The 13,635-nt window shown below is 42.3% G+C and overlaps 1 protein-coding gene and 1 non-coding gene across 8 annotated transcripts in view; both read right to left on the bottom strand.

Moving 5' to 3' along the window:
* Window positions 1–13,635, bottom strand: part of CAMK1D (calcium/calmodulin dependent protein kinase ID) — a 387,635-nt gene that overhangs the window by 304,407 nt on the left and 69,593 nt on the right. The window lies entirely within an intron of this gene.
* Window positions 10,698–10,825, bottom strand: LOC123282171 (U6atac minor spliceosomal RNA). Its single transcript, XR_006522179.1, has one exon. It is a non-coding gene; the product is annotated as a U6atac minor spliceosomal RNA (small nuclear RNA).

Below are 13,635 nucleotides of genomic sequence, written 5' to 3' on the forward strand. Positions count from 1 at the left end.
TTTGTGGGTTCAGAACCCGGGCACAGACCTACACACCGCTCATCAAGCCATGCATGCTGTGACAGCATCCCACATATAAAAAATAGAGAAAGATTGGCACGTATGCTAGATCAGGGCCAATCTTCCTCACCAAAAAAAAAAAAAAAAAAAAAAAACCCTCATGAAAGAGGTCCTGGTTAGGGGCACCATCACAGATGACCCACTTGCCCTTCCTCCCTCTCCAGTGATTTCCTAAAATCTCTGTTAGTGAAACTGCCAGTCTCCCATCCAACTCAGATGTGAAAAGAAGATCCAAAGGGACTTAAGAAAAGTCTAATCAAAAACAATTCCTTTTATTATATTGCAAAATAGTTTAGATCACAAACATATTTATTAGGTAATGCAAACATTAAATTCTGTTAGCATATAGGGCATGTTTTTGTGATAAATGAATCCCAGTTTAAAAATACGTTCTAGAATTGCCTTCTCAGTATACACAATTCTGAGAAAGAGATTCTAAAAGACTGTTCCACCAGATTCTCCCAAGGGCAGGGACTTCTGAACAGTCTTCCTGGATCGAGTCTCCATCTGTCTCTAAAGATAAAGATTATCTGTGCAAATTTCAAATCTTTTTCCCCACTACTTATCACCTTTCCATGGCTCCCCAAGGCCAGCAGGACAACAGCCAGTTCTGGAGTGAGAGGCAGTAAGCTGGGCCATTAGGAGAGCTAACTCTGGGTCTTCTAGTCACCCCCCCCCCACCCCGCCCCAGTAGACTCCCTGGCTTGAATCCCAGCTCCACCCCTTGCTGTTTGAAAGACCGTGTGTAACTCTTAGCCTCTCTGGGCCCAGTTTTTCCATCTGTAAAATGGAGACAATGACAGTTCCTACCTCTTAGAGTTGTTACGAGGATTAAATGAATTAATATCTATAAAACGCTCAGACACTGTCTTGCACATAATAAAGACCATGTTATTATTTTGATGTACAAGGATCTTCAAGACGTGGCCACAGCCTACTTTTTCCAAGTGCAACTTCAGCGCTGGATTCCTGCACGGATCCTCCCGCTAGCCGATCTTCACCAGCGTGCCACGCCATTTCTGCCTCCAGCCTCTGCCTGTGCTGTTCCTTCCGCCTGCAGGCTCTCTTCCTTCTGCCCCACACTGGCCTAGCAAACTCTTCAAGGGATCCAGCTCACCACGGATGGCTTTCCTGACTCCTGGATAGGCTTGTGCCCACTTCTCTCTGCGTTTCCGTCGGCCCTTGCCCATGAGCAGAGCAATCCCCATCTTGGACACTCGTCTGCTTACCTGGCTCCCGGGAGGCAGGGACTGTGCTACTCATCCATGCACACGTGGCCTCAAGCTAGGGCCTGGCACATAGAAGATCTCCAACAACAGCTGAACGAATGAATGAATGAACATTGAACGCAGAAAGAGTGAGACTGAGAGCAGGAATGGAGGGGGAGGAAGGAATGAGTGAGGTGAAGCCAGCTGGAATAACGTTGCATGAGGCCTCCACGTAAGAAGAGGTATGCTTGAGGGGGAAAGCTTTGAACACAGAAGGAAAGCTTTGAATCACAGGAATCACAGAATCAGAGGATACGCTGGGCTGAGCCATCAGTGATGTGCACAGACCACCGGAGGCTCACGGGTCTCGCCGGGGTCGAAGCCATCAGTGCACGGGATAAATTTAGACGTGAATAAATAGAGACAAATGACGGGGAATTGCATGGATAGCATGTCACCTGTATCTCAAAAGACCCTCACACCCCAGTAAAGTGAGTTATACACACAAAATGGCTGTGTACTGGAGAAAGGAAAACAGTAAGAAGGGCAGAGAAAAGTCAGATTAAATGGGGACTGGCAGTGAAGCCCAGAAACGTTTTCAATGTGTCTTCCTCAATATTGCACTGGCAGTGACGGAAGAAATCTGACATCCATTGAGTGGGTGCAGACATGGGTGGAGAACCCAGGTTGGGGTGGAGGGGCCAGTGCTCTGGTCCTGTCCTTCTTGATTCTCAGTACTTATGAGCTGAAGGGCCCTCAGCCAGCATCCTGGCAGCTCCTGACCTTGAAACCTGAGGTTTTTGGTTGGTGAGCTGTAGTCAAAGACCCAGGACACACTTCATGTGGTTACCTGATACGCAGAGCCAGCCCCACAGCAGCCACTAAAACGTGTGTTCACCATCTTGAAGGAGATGCTTGAACAAGAAGTCAACATCGAGAACACGTGCTCTCAGGCCGCAAAGTAAACACGAAATAGAATCATAAAGGAACCGCCCCCCCCCACCCCCCGCCGACCCCAGTTTGCCCTCAGACACACTGCTCCAGGCAGGGGCTAACTCCCACTTTCCAAGAGGAGAAGCCCGCTTCCCACAGGCTACAGGGCCATGTGCACAAGCAGAAACTCAGCAGGCAATGAAGGGCACAGCCTCCAGCCTCTGATGGACACTGGCAAATGAGAAAGTAGAACTAAAAACAAACATGTAGAAAAACACACCTGGGCAGGAAGGAGGATGATGAGAAGGCGCTCATGGGACCCTGATGGAAAGAAGACAGGTCAAGCCCCACCCACACTGGGGCCCTGTTCAGTATGGAGGTGGCGGTGCCTTATTGGGTCATGATGCACAGTTCGAGCTGGGACTGGGTTTCTTGGGATTCAAAAGGCACATACAGTATTTTGGGGAAAGACGGACAATATGAGAAAATGCCCAGGATATGTCATTTAATGAGAAATGGAAGAAATACATAATATGAAAGTAATTCCATTAACTATTTATGTATAGAAAAAGTCTGGGCAATAAATAAAAATCTTAACAGTGGTTATTTCTGAGTAGCCAGATTACAGCCTATTTTTATATTCATCTTCAAGTCTTTATATATCATACAAAGGTGGGGGGGAAGCACATTTTCCTTAATTTACACAAACAAGCCTATGTGTACTATATAGAAAGCCAAAGTTTTCAAAAGCATTAGGGAAAATCCTTATAAAACTGGGAAGCAAATGCAGCCCCAAGGTTAGCTGTGTTGACAGAATCATGGACATTTTGAGACACTCTGAAAAACCTAATTATCTGGTTGCTTTCTAATATGTGAAAATTTGGCATCATTTAGATATATCTTTGGATCCAAAGAAAAATTCAAAGCAATCAGGCAGAAACTCACCATCCTTTTTTCTGGTATTCATCCATTTACTTAAATATCAGAATACGCCCTAAAGAAAAAGTTCCGTACTTAAGAAGAAGAAGAACCTAGTAAACCAAAAGAGTGGGGACGGAGACAAAAATCTGCCAGGAATGACAAGGTTCTGCAAGACCTGATTACATGCAAAGACTTAAAAAAAGAATAATTTAACACGTGCATTTTCCAAATCCCTGGAAAGGATCATTTCAACTAAATTGTTCTCCAAGTAAAATGTAACATTATTTTCACCAGAAGCTGCAAATTTAAAAATTGGATTCTCAAAACCTTATTAAATAATATTATACTATAAACACTTTTGCCCAAGCATTTTATTATATTAGGTTTTCCTGGGGAAAAAGTTCTCAGGGTTCTCACATAGTAAGCTGTTCTTAGGTAGTTATTTGTTTAAGAAATGGTAATTCCTGTGAAAGGTGTGTCTTCTATTTTCCAAATCTATGGCACAGGGTGGCAAACCAAATAAAAGAACATTATGCAAATACTGCCTTCCTGGGTTATGCCTAAGTGGAAGCAGCGAGTATCTTCCTGGCTGCCTGCACATCCACAGGGAAGGCCTGGCTCAGAGGAAAGAGTTAACTCCGGGCAGGATGCTGTGTGGGCTGCTGAGAGCACAGAAGATCTGGGATTGGGAAGAGGGTGCTAAATAATGAATAAGAAGAGGCACCGCCAGCCCTCCGATACCTAATTATTTGCTTGCCTGAACCCAATAAGCAAAACAACCACATGAAAGGAAAGGATGACAAAGACAGAGGCTAATTCTTCTCAAACCTTCTGGAAATTCTGGTTCAGAAGGGGCAGGCGTGGTCTAGGATTTGGGTGTAGACGAGACCTAGGGCTCCTGCAAGCCTAAACCACTGCACATGTTCCTGCCCCAGGGACTGGAAGTTAGGGGGGATCAAAGGTGGGAAGGGTCCCCACTAGGGGGCCGGTCTTCCCTGGAAAATGCAGGATGCTTCCTCCTTGCTATGGGCTGCCCAACAGTCTCTTACTGCTCTCAGCCCCAGGCCACCCTGGGAAAACCTCTCCCCCTGACTGGGGACCCGCAGTCATCCCACACTCAGCTCTCCTCTGCAGCTGGGAACCAGGCTCATCCCCCAGGTGTCCAAACGTTCTGGTTCCACCTTTGCACAGGAGCCCACAACCTGGCTTTTATTCTCCCCAATCATACTTCACTATTTTAAAATCACTTTAAAAAAATATTTGAATAAAATCAGCAGATCATATGAATGACATGGGTAGACTGTATCAATGTCAACATCCTGGTTGTGAAGCTGTGCTATAATGTTGTAAGATGTTGCCATTGGGGGAAACCACATAAAGGGATCTCTCTGTATTATTCCTTAGAACTTCACGTAAATCTACAATTACCGCAATAAAAATTTCAATTAAAAAAAAACAAAGAGGAGCTGGCCTGGTGGCATAGCGGTTAAGTTCACACACTCTGTTTCGGTGGCCCAGGGTTCGCTGGTTCAGATCCCAGGCGTGGACCTAGCACCACTCATCAAGCCATGCTGTGGCAGGCATCCCACATAGAAAATAGAGGAAAACGGGCACAGATGTTAGCTCAGGGCCAATCTTCCTTAGCAAAAAGAGGAGGATTGGCAGTGGATGTTAGCTCAGGGCCAATCTTCCTCCAAAAAACAACAACAACAACAACAACAAAGAGGGGGCCGGCCCCGTGTCCAAGTGGTTAAGTTCACGTGCTCCACTTTGGTGGCCTGGGGTTTCACTGGTTCTGATCCTGGCACAGACATGAAACCGCCCATCAGGCCATGCTGAGGCAGTGTCCCACATAGCACAACCAGAGGGACCTACAACTAGCATATACAACCATGTGCTGGGGGGCTCTGGGGAGAAGAAGAAGAAGAAAAGATTGGCAATGGATGTTAAGGTGCCAATCTTTAAAAGAAAAAAAAAAACCCAAAAAATAAATTTTATAAGCTTATTCATGTAAATAAAGACCAATAAAGAGGTCATCCTACTTACAGACAGTCATATAAACGAAGCCTGGCTTCTGTAGTTCATTTATTCAGCAAATACATGTCGGTCCCCAGTGTGCCGGTTAGGAGGCCAGGCATTACAAAGTCTGTCTCAGCTGATGTTCTCGGAAAATGAACAGTGATGGGAGAAAAGTGAAGGAGGCGGCCCTTGTGTGACTGACATTTTCATTGTTTTACCAGAGGTGAAAACGTTTAGACACGCATTAAATAACTGTACTCTTTAGGCTGGGACATTGTTCACACAAGAATCCATCAGTTACCAGACAGTTGGAATCCATCCTTTCTAACAGTCAAGAAAACACGAGGGTGGATTCCCAACCACCAACTCTTACTATCTACCACATGCGAAGCGTGGCAGCATCTTTCCATTCCTTCTGCTCTCTGCACATTTGCATATTTATTGCATATTTTTGCATATGCAATAATTGCATTTTTTTGCAATAAATATTGCATTATTGCATATTTATTGCTGGTCGTACTTATCAAAGTATTTTTAATCCATTATCTCATTTGCTCCTTACAATATTTATCAATACTTTTACATGAAGAAACGGAAGTTAACTCTCTCAAATATTGGTCAATTCTTGATTACTCAGAAATTGATGATTCAAGATCATTTTAGCCTTTTTCTGGCCTCCTCCTATCTTGCAGGACATTTTACTACATTTCCACCAGTGGGTAGGCAGTAGTGAAGAGACAGAGAGAATGGGTCTTGAGTCAGAGAGGTGAAGTCGCAGCCCAGCTCCATGACTCAACAGGTGACCTTGCATTTAGCCTCCCTGAACCTCAGTCTCTTCATCTGCAACACGGGGGTATACCCCACATCACAGGGCCAAAGGGATGATTAAATGCGACAACGTAGATGGAACATGCGGTGGTTGCTCTTTAGTCAAAAGTTGTTCTTAAAGTAAGATTGGGTCAATAGAAATAAAAACTAACAACCACAGTGAAATTTTTGGACTATCAGAGAATTCTCTGTAAGAATCCCTGAATTCATGAGTAACTGAAGATTGTAATTAGTGGCTGCTCCAGAAATGCTCAGATGAGCAGGACGATTTCTTTTTTATTTTTGTTTATCTGAGTTGGCCATTCTCTTACCCTTCAGTTACAAGTCTACCATTAAAGCTCTGCATGGAACTCAAATCCACCAAACTCTGAGTACTTTCCAGGTGCGTTCTCAGCAGATTTCCACATTATGGCTGTACATGCAAATGCCCGATGTCCAGAATGGCTGGGGAATGAGTGTGTGTTAATCTAGCCTTCTGCTTAAGAGAATTGCCTTATGAACCACACATAAGTGCCCAAATTTCAAAGGATGTGAAATATGAAAACATATTTGGGGTGAATATACTGAGCACTCCTTTCTGCCTGGTCTGACATTAGCCACTAACGCCAAACTTCTCAAATTACAGTATGTGTGCAGGGGCAGTGAAGGCACGAGATCATGATGCCCATCTTCCTGCAGCATCAGTGGTCCTCGGCGGGAGTCTGTGAAACACCCAGAGAGGCCTGAGTTCCTGTGCTTACTCCTCCCCACACGGGAGAACACTCTGGGGGAAGGCTGAAAAGCGCTACTGAGAGGGAGGGAAAATACCATTTTATTGAGCACGCATCTGCCAAGGCCTGTGCTAGGGGTTTGCACATCCATCATCTTAGTTAATTTCTTACTTAGTCATTCAACAATCCTGGGAAGAAGAGGGGGGAACAGCCAGTGACTTTTATTATTGTTTTGGGATACACTTGAACCAGGCTTTCAGAAGCCAGCTCAGTATTTGTATCACATCCTGCAAGTCGCCAGCCCAAGGTGAGAAAAAAGCACCAAGAACTTGGTAGTGAAAACACACCAGCGACAACCTCAGACGTGAGAAAACTGGTTGATAAAGATACAGATGTGCTGGCGGGTTACGAATTCTTGTTGTTTACTTAAAAAGGTCAACTTTTGAATAGAAACAAATGACCAAATTTATTAATAAATATTAATAAGCACCAACACACAAGATACTCATATATATATATATATTTAAAAAAATAAACTCTCAGAGTTTATTTTCATTCCCTAACCCAACTTGTCAGGAAATAAGTTTGCCCCTGACACGAATCCCAGCCGCTGTTTGCTCGACAGAATTTTGCCAGGAGATACCCCTTCTCTGGTGTGATGTTCATTTCTTCTTCCCAGCCCACTCAGAACGTTCTCTGTCCATGCTCTCATTAATTAAGCGCTGCCCTCTCAGCTATTCTCACCAACATGAGAAGACCCCATTACCTTAATTGGTTAGAATTAAATGCTGCTGACTCAAGTCACCCCACTGAGCCTGTTTTGTCTGTGCTTTTGATCCCTCTCCCATTGAATAACACAAACAACAAAGAAATTTTGTCTAGTGAGCCCCAATGCGATATCCAAATATCAGCTCTTTCTATTTTTGTTGTCCTTGTTACTATCATATTTTACACCCATTCAGTCCGACTGCCTTGAGACTCTCAGAGATACGGCCAAATGCTTATCAGCAGTTTAACAGGCCAGAAATACAAATTGTTCATTCGGGAAAATATGCTCATAAAAGAATGCATTTATTATTATTCATGAAATTAACAGAATTTGGGCTTTGGCGAAACACTAAAACTATTGTGAACACACACGCATCTTCTTTCATGGACCCGCAAAAGAGCTAAAGATCCTGCTGTATGCGAAAGATGTCAGAAGTCTGGTTGGGAATATTCAGGTGAAGTAGACAGCAGAGAACAGTGTTGACTGCATATTTAGGAAACAGAGAGTTAGTTGCTCCCAAGAAAAGCAGTCTTTGGTTTCTGTGATGAGCAACAAACTTCTTCCTCCAAAGATGTGGCAAAACCACGCAGTCTCCACTCAGCGTAGCTGGTCTCCTATTAGGAGCCCGTATGGACTACATTCGCAGAGGAAGAATGCCTAAAAATAATTGTGAAAGATTTCAGAGGCTGGCGCACTGCTTGTGGGTTGGCTTCCTTTAAAAACGTGTCTTGTTCAAGTGCTACCCCAAACCGCAAAAGGCATCAGAGAATCAGCCCACCTTCACTGAATTTCCCCATCATCCTTTCTCACCTGTGCATCCCTGTTCTTCTTATTTCCTCTCTAGAAATTAAATTCGGAAAGAAAACGCAACTCAGCGAGCACCAGATCCACACCCACACAGTTCCCAGATCCCTTGCATTGTCCTTGAGCATAGCTGCTTAATGCATTTCAAACACTTTTTGCGAGGTTGCCTCATGCGACTGGTGATGGAGAATGTGAACAGTCACACCAGCAAGGACTAGCTCGAGTGACGCCCCCAGCGATGCTGTCAAACACTCCTGTAAGGGCCAGTACAGGCGACAGAGCGGAAGAGCTCACGCAGTCACTGCCTCTCTTTTTCTATATCTACGAGGACGCAAAGACCACGCCCTCCTGAGTTCACCCTGAGATTCCAAGAGAACAGATGTGACAAAGTTCTGAAACAGCCAGTCCCCAAAGATGGTCCAGGTCTCTTAAGAATCTTGAACAGGGAAATACAATGAATGGCAAGCTTCCCCCATCACTCCGTGTCATTTCCTAGGATGACAGTGGATCTTGGGATGCCTGGACATTTCCTTACTATTCTACAGAGTGGAGCTTATCATGATTAGGAAATAAGGATCTGTATCACTCTGCATTTTTTTTAACTCTTAAAACAAATCTGCTTTCTGGTGCTTTCTTAACTAAATCACAAACCTAGGATTGTTTATGAATATACTGGCTCCAGAGAGATCTATATTTTGGACTTCGGTTTCCAAGAAAATTCCAGACTCCCAAGTCTGGCTGCCAGTCTGTGTTGTTATTCCTTCATATCTGAGCAAGACTTGAGTTCCTGTAGACTTGGAGAGGCAAGAAGCACTTTGACCATCACATTTTTCTATGGCTTTGATCTTTGTTTCTCAAGTTTCACCAAAATTTAATTGAACCCAAAGACACAGAGAAAAACCTCTCTTTCAAAAACTATTTCATCATAGGAGCTTTTAAAAATAACCATAATAATCTTTCATCTGATTCAGAAACTATGAAAAAGAAATCTGCCAGGAAAAAACAAGAATAAGAAAAAAACAAAATAAACACAGGAGAAATATGTTTCAAATGTCTACATTATCTACTGTGGAAATATCTCCACGGTATTTTCAGACAATGACTGTCATGAAGATACATGGAATGTGAGAACTCTGTGTGTGTGCATGTGTGTTTCAATTTTCCATAGCTAATATGTCATAGTAAAGGGACAATATACATTTAACCACTTTTTGAATGAAAAAAAATAATAGACTTGTGATAGTAATATCTTGTCTGTTGAATAACCTATGGTTATAGTCACAAATCATATAGATAACATTATCCTCAATACAGCCCCACTGTTGTGAAAACAAACTATGATGGTCAAATCAACTTTTTATTTATTCAACTAAATTCCGGTCTCCTGCCAACACAATAGTAGATTGGAGTATACTGACTGCTCTAACAAAAGATTAAAAGTGAAAATTCACCCCACTTTATTATCACGTGTGCAACAATATTGTTCACAAATGCACCACGAACACATAGGAATATAGACCAGCAGTTAACCTCCCTTCTGCCCTCACATGGACTCCTCTCACCTCCTTCCCAAGGCCCCAGCAGCATGAGCCTTCTTCTCTCCCTCGCTCATGATCTGCTTGTAGTCTGTTTGTCTCTTCAAGAATGCCAGCTCCATGAAAGCTTGGACCCGAAGGCTCCCACTAACAGCACCTAGGATAGTGCCCAGCATGTCGGGTTGGTAGATTGGCTCAACAGGCATTTGCTGACTGGATAACTGGATGCACTGACTTAGCTTCTGAGAAAAGAACTGGAGTGGATGGCCTCACTCCTTCACGATGCATTCAACCAGCTTCCCTTGCTGCCACCTACTCTTGTTTAGCTCAGTGTCAAAGGGCATGCCCAGACAGACTCACTTTCGTTGGTTAGTTGTTTTCTATGTGATTCAAAAATTCAACACAATATAAAAAGCTACATGCAGAAGGAGTCATTCTTACATCCACCCCCAGTCACTCCATTCCCCTCTGCCTGCTGCCATATGCATTTCTTTCTTATTTATCCTTCCAGTGTTTCTTTATGCAAATATAAGCAAATTCACCTGCATATTGTGGTATCCCCAACTTTCTTACATAAAGATAGCACACTTTATACACTTTCCTCTACTGTGCTCCTTTCCCTTGGCAATGTAGCTGGATATCATTCCATATCACAACACAGATCATCATTCTCTTTTAACAACTGCATTCCACTGTACACACATCCATCCTTTAACGGCTCCCATATTGACTGATGGAGGCTTGGTGGCCTCCGCTGTTCTGCTGTTACACACAGAGCTTCAATAATAACCTTGTACAAATGTCATCTTATCACACGTGCAGGTGTATGTGTAGGAAAGAGCCCCCGGAACAGGACTGCCACATCTGTAATGTAGGTTCACACTGCCAGACTCCCCTCGTGTAGGGTTGTTCAAAATATTCTTAGGTGCTATAAAAAGGTGGTGATACCCTAAATGTATGTGTGTGGTATAGGTCACCAGAATTTTTCCATTCTTGTCAAGGGGAGTGCTAACTTAATTCTTCACTTTCATAAAACACAGACTCTTTTAAAATTTAAATCAATGCAGCATCCCCCAGCCAGAGTTCGGTTTCCCTATTCCACTTCCATCCATCAATTCTCTGGGCTAACAGATTTTCCCTCAAGCAACCTATCAGAGGAAAACAGGCCCTCTAAAAAAGCCTTGAAAGCCTAGTTAATATGGGTGGAATTAAATTTTTATAAGAGTATTCAGGGATTCTAAATCATCAGCACATAGGTTTTTCTCATCACAATACCCAAAATGGCATGGAAAGAAAAACATAAATGAATATTTCAAAACCTTATTCATTCTAATTCCGGGGACCCCTGAAACTAGTTTATATTCTCAGAGTTTTTAGTAATTCATGACTTTTCTTCCCAATGAGATCTAAAATTAGAAAATGTTGCCTATTTGCAGAATTAATGAAAAGGTTCTTTTCCCACCCCTTCTAGAAGAGGCATGAGGAAACCACGTACTTTCACATGAGAATCTCAGCCTTCAGGAAATTGAACTTCTGGTTTAGAATATTTATTACAGTCAAGGAACACAAAAGTAATGATCTGTTTTTGTACCAGCACGGATTTGCTAAACAGAAGTATACTAGACTAAACTCATTCCTTTGTTATAGTTTTGTATAACGCCTTCAATTGACTTTAAACCCAATTGGCATGGACAATATGATAAACTCCATGTACCAGTGAATGTAAATTTCAATTCTAGGGACAGTCACCCTAATCAATAATTCATACTCTATTGACCAAAGCCATGCACAAGAATGTTTTTAGCAGCTTTATTCACAATAGCCCCAAACTGGAAACCATCAAACGTCCATCAAGTGTAGAATGGGTGTCTAAATTTCATAAAATGGAATACCACACAGAAATGAGAAAACGCGAACAATTTATACAAGCAGCAACGCGAAGCAATCTCGCAAAACGTACTCCTTACTCAAGAAGTCACAGCTGGAAGCACTTCTGCTCTCTGTATTTGAGTAACAGCAGACCCTCAGCCAGTTAGCAGAATGAACGTCAGAAATGATCTTTTTCTTGATGAAATTAGGGGTTTGTTAATTACCATGGCGAGTGTTAAGAATGAGGTAAAATATTTTAGAAATTCCCTATTCTTAAACGCATGGTGTACAAGAATCCATCCAGCAAGGTCCATAGCCTCTATTCTTAGATTTGAACCTGAAAAAGGTCCGGCCATTGGTCTGCAGGAATCCTGGCTGCCTGGCGCCTGTCATAAGGGAAATGGAATCCTGCTTCTGGAATATTGGCAAATTTGCCTCAAGGGAAGCTCTCACTCCAAGTGGCGGTCAGAGGACCTAAGAGGCAGTAAGAGGCACAGACTAGGGGCTTCAGGTGATGGAACAGAACATATGGACTGGATTCCACCTGATTGCTAACACATGTTTGTTTAACACGCGTCTGACGCTGCATTTGGTCTGAAACTTGCTTTCATTATAACCTGGTAGTGAGGCTCTGGGAGAATAGCTAACCCTCACTCACCTACAACTTTTTGTTGGCTACTATTACCTACCAAAAAACCCTAACAGGATGTATGACCAGCCTGGCTTAGTTCTTAACAGCTCTGCAGACTGCTATAGTATGGAAATGTGCAGGCATACATATCACAAGGTGACAAGTCTCCTCATGATATCCTTAGGAACGAAGTGAAGAATGGGACTAGAGGCGAGAAAAGTTGGGTAGACAGGTGAATGGCTGCATAGCACCACCCAAAGAAACAGGCTGAGCAGGGGGAGTTTCCAACAGCATGCACAGATCATGGGGACTTGTAGGGAGAGAGAGAGGATATGAGCATGATACTTGTGGGGGACCCGAAAGTAAACCAGGTGGAAGATGCAGAATTCTAAAAGATCCCGACAGGCTGGTTTAGTGAACTGGATCTAGCAAGATTAACTGTACAGTTAGGTGCACAAAAATTAACAACTCAGAACAAAAGAGGCAAGGTTCAATGATAAAATGTATTCTAACAATATTATATATTCATAATATAATATAGGATACATTATTATATTATGAATATATAATATATTATTATATTATGCGTATTATATAAATTATACACAATATTAATAATACATTGACACATATTAATATATTATTAATTATATAATATTTTATATAAATTATATATAATGTTAATATATTATTTATTATATATAATACGTGATATTGTTAGAATACATTTTATCATTGAACCTTGTCTATTTTGTCCCCAGTTGTCAACTTTTGTGTATATATATTATAACAAGTTCAGGTTCAATGTGAGTGTGAAGTGTGTTGGGGTCACCAAAAATATAAGGCATATGTTATACTTCAATAAAAAGTCTACTTTAAAAAATGTAATGCAAACAGATATTTGTACACCAATGTTCACACCAGCGTTATTCAAATAGCTAAAAGGTGGAAGCAACCCAAGTGTCCATCAATAGATGAATGGATAAACAAAAAGTAGTATAGACATAGGATGCAATATTATTCAGTCTTAAAAAGGAAGTTCAGACACATGCTACAACACGGATGAACCTTGAGGACATTACGCTAAGTGAAAGCAGCCAGTCACAAAAGGTCATATTCTCTATGATTCCACTTCTCTGAGGCACCTAGAGGAGTCAAATCCATAGAAACAGAAAGTGGAATGGTAGTTACCAGGGGCTGGTTACCGAGGGTGGTTAGTAGGTACAGAGTTTCAGTTGGGGAAGATGAAAAAGTTCTGGAGATGGATGGTGGTGGTACAACGTGCATGTGCTAAATACCACTGAACCGGACACCTAAAAGTGGTTAAAATGGTACATTTTATATTATG

This window comes from Equus asinus, chromosome 29 (genome assembly GCF_041296235.1).
Source record: "Equus asinus isolate D_3611 breed Donkey chromosome 29, EquAss-T2T_v2, whole genome shotgun sequence".
Classification (NCBI taxonomy): Eukaryota; Metazoa; Chordata; class Mammalia; order Perissodactyla; family Equidae; genus Equus; species Equus asinus.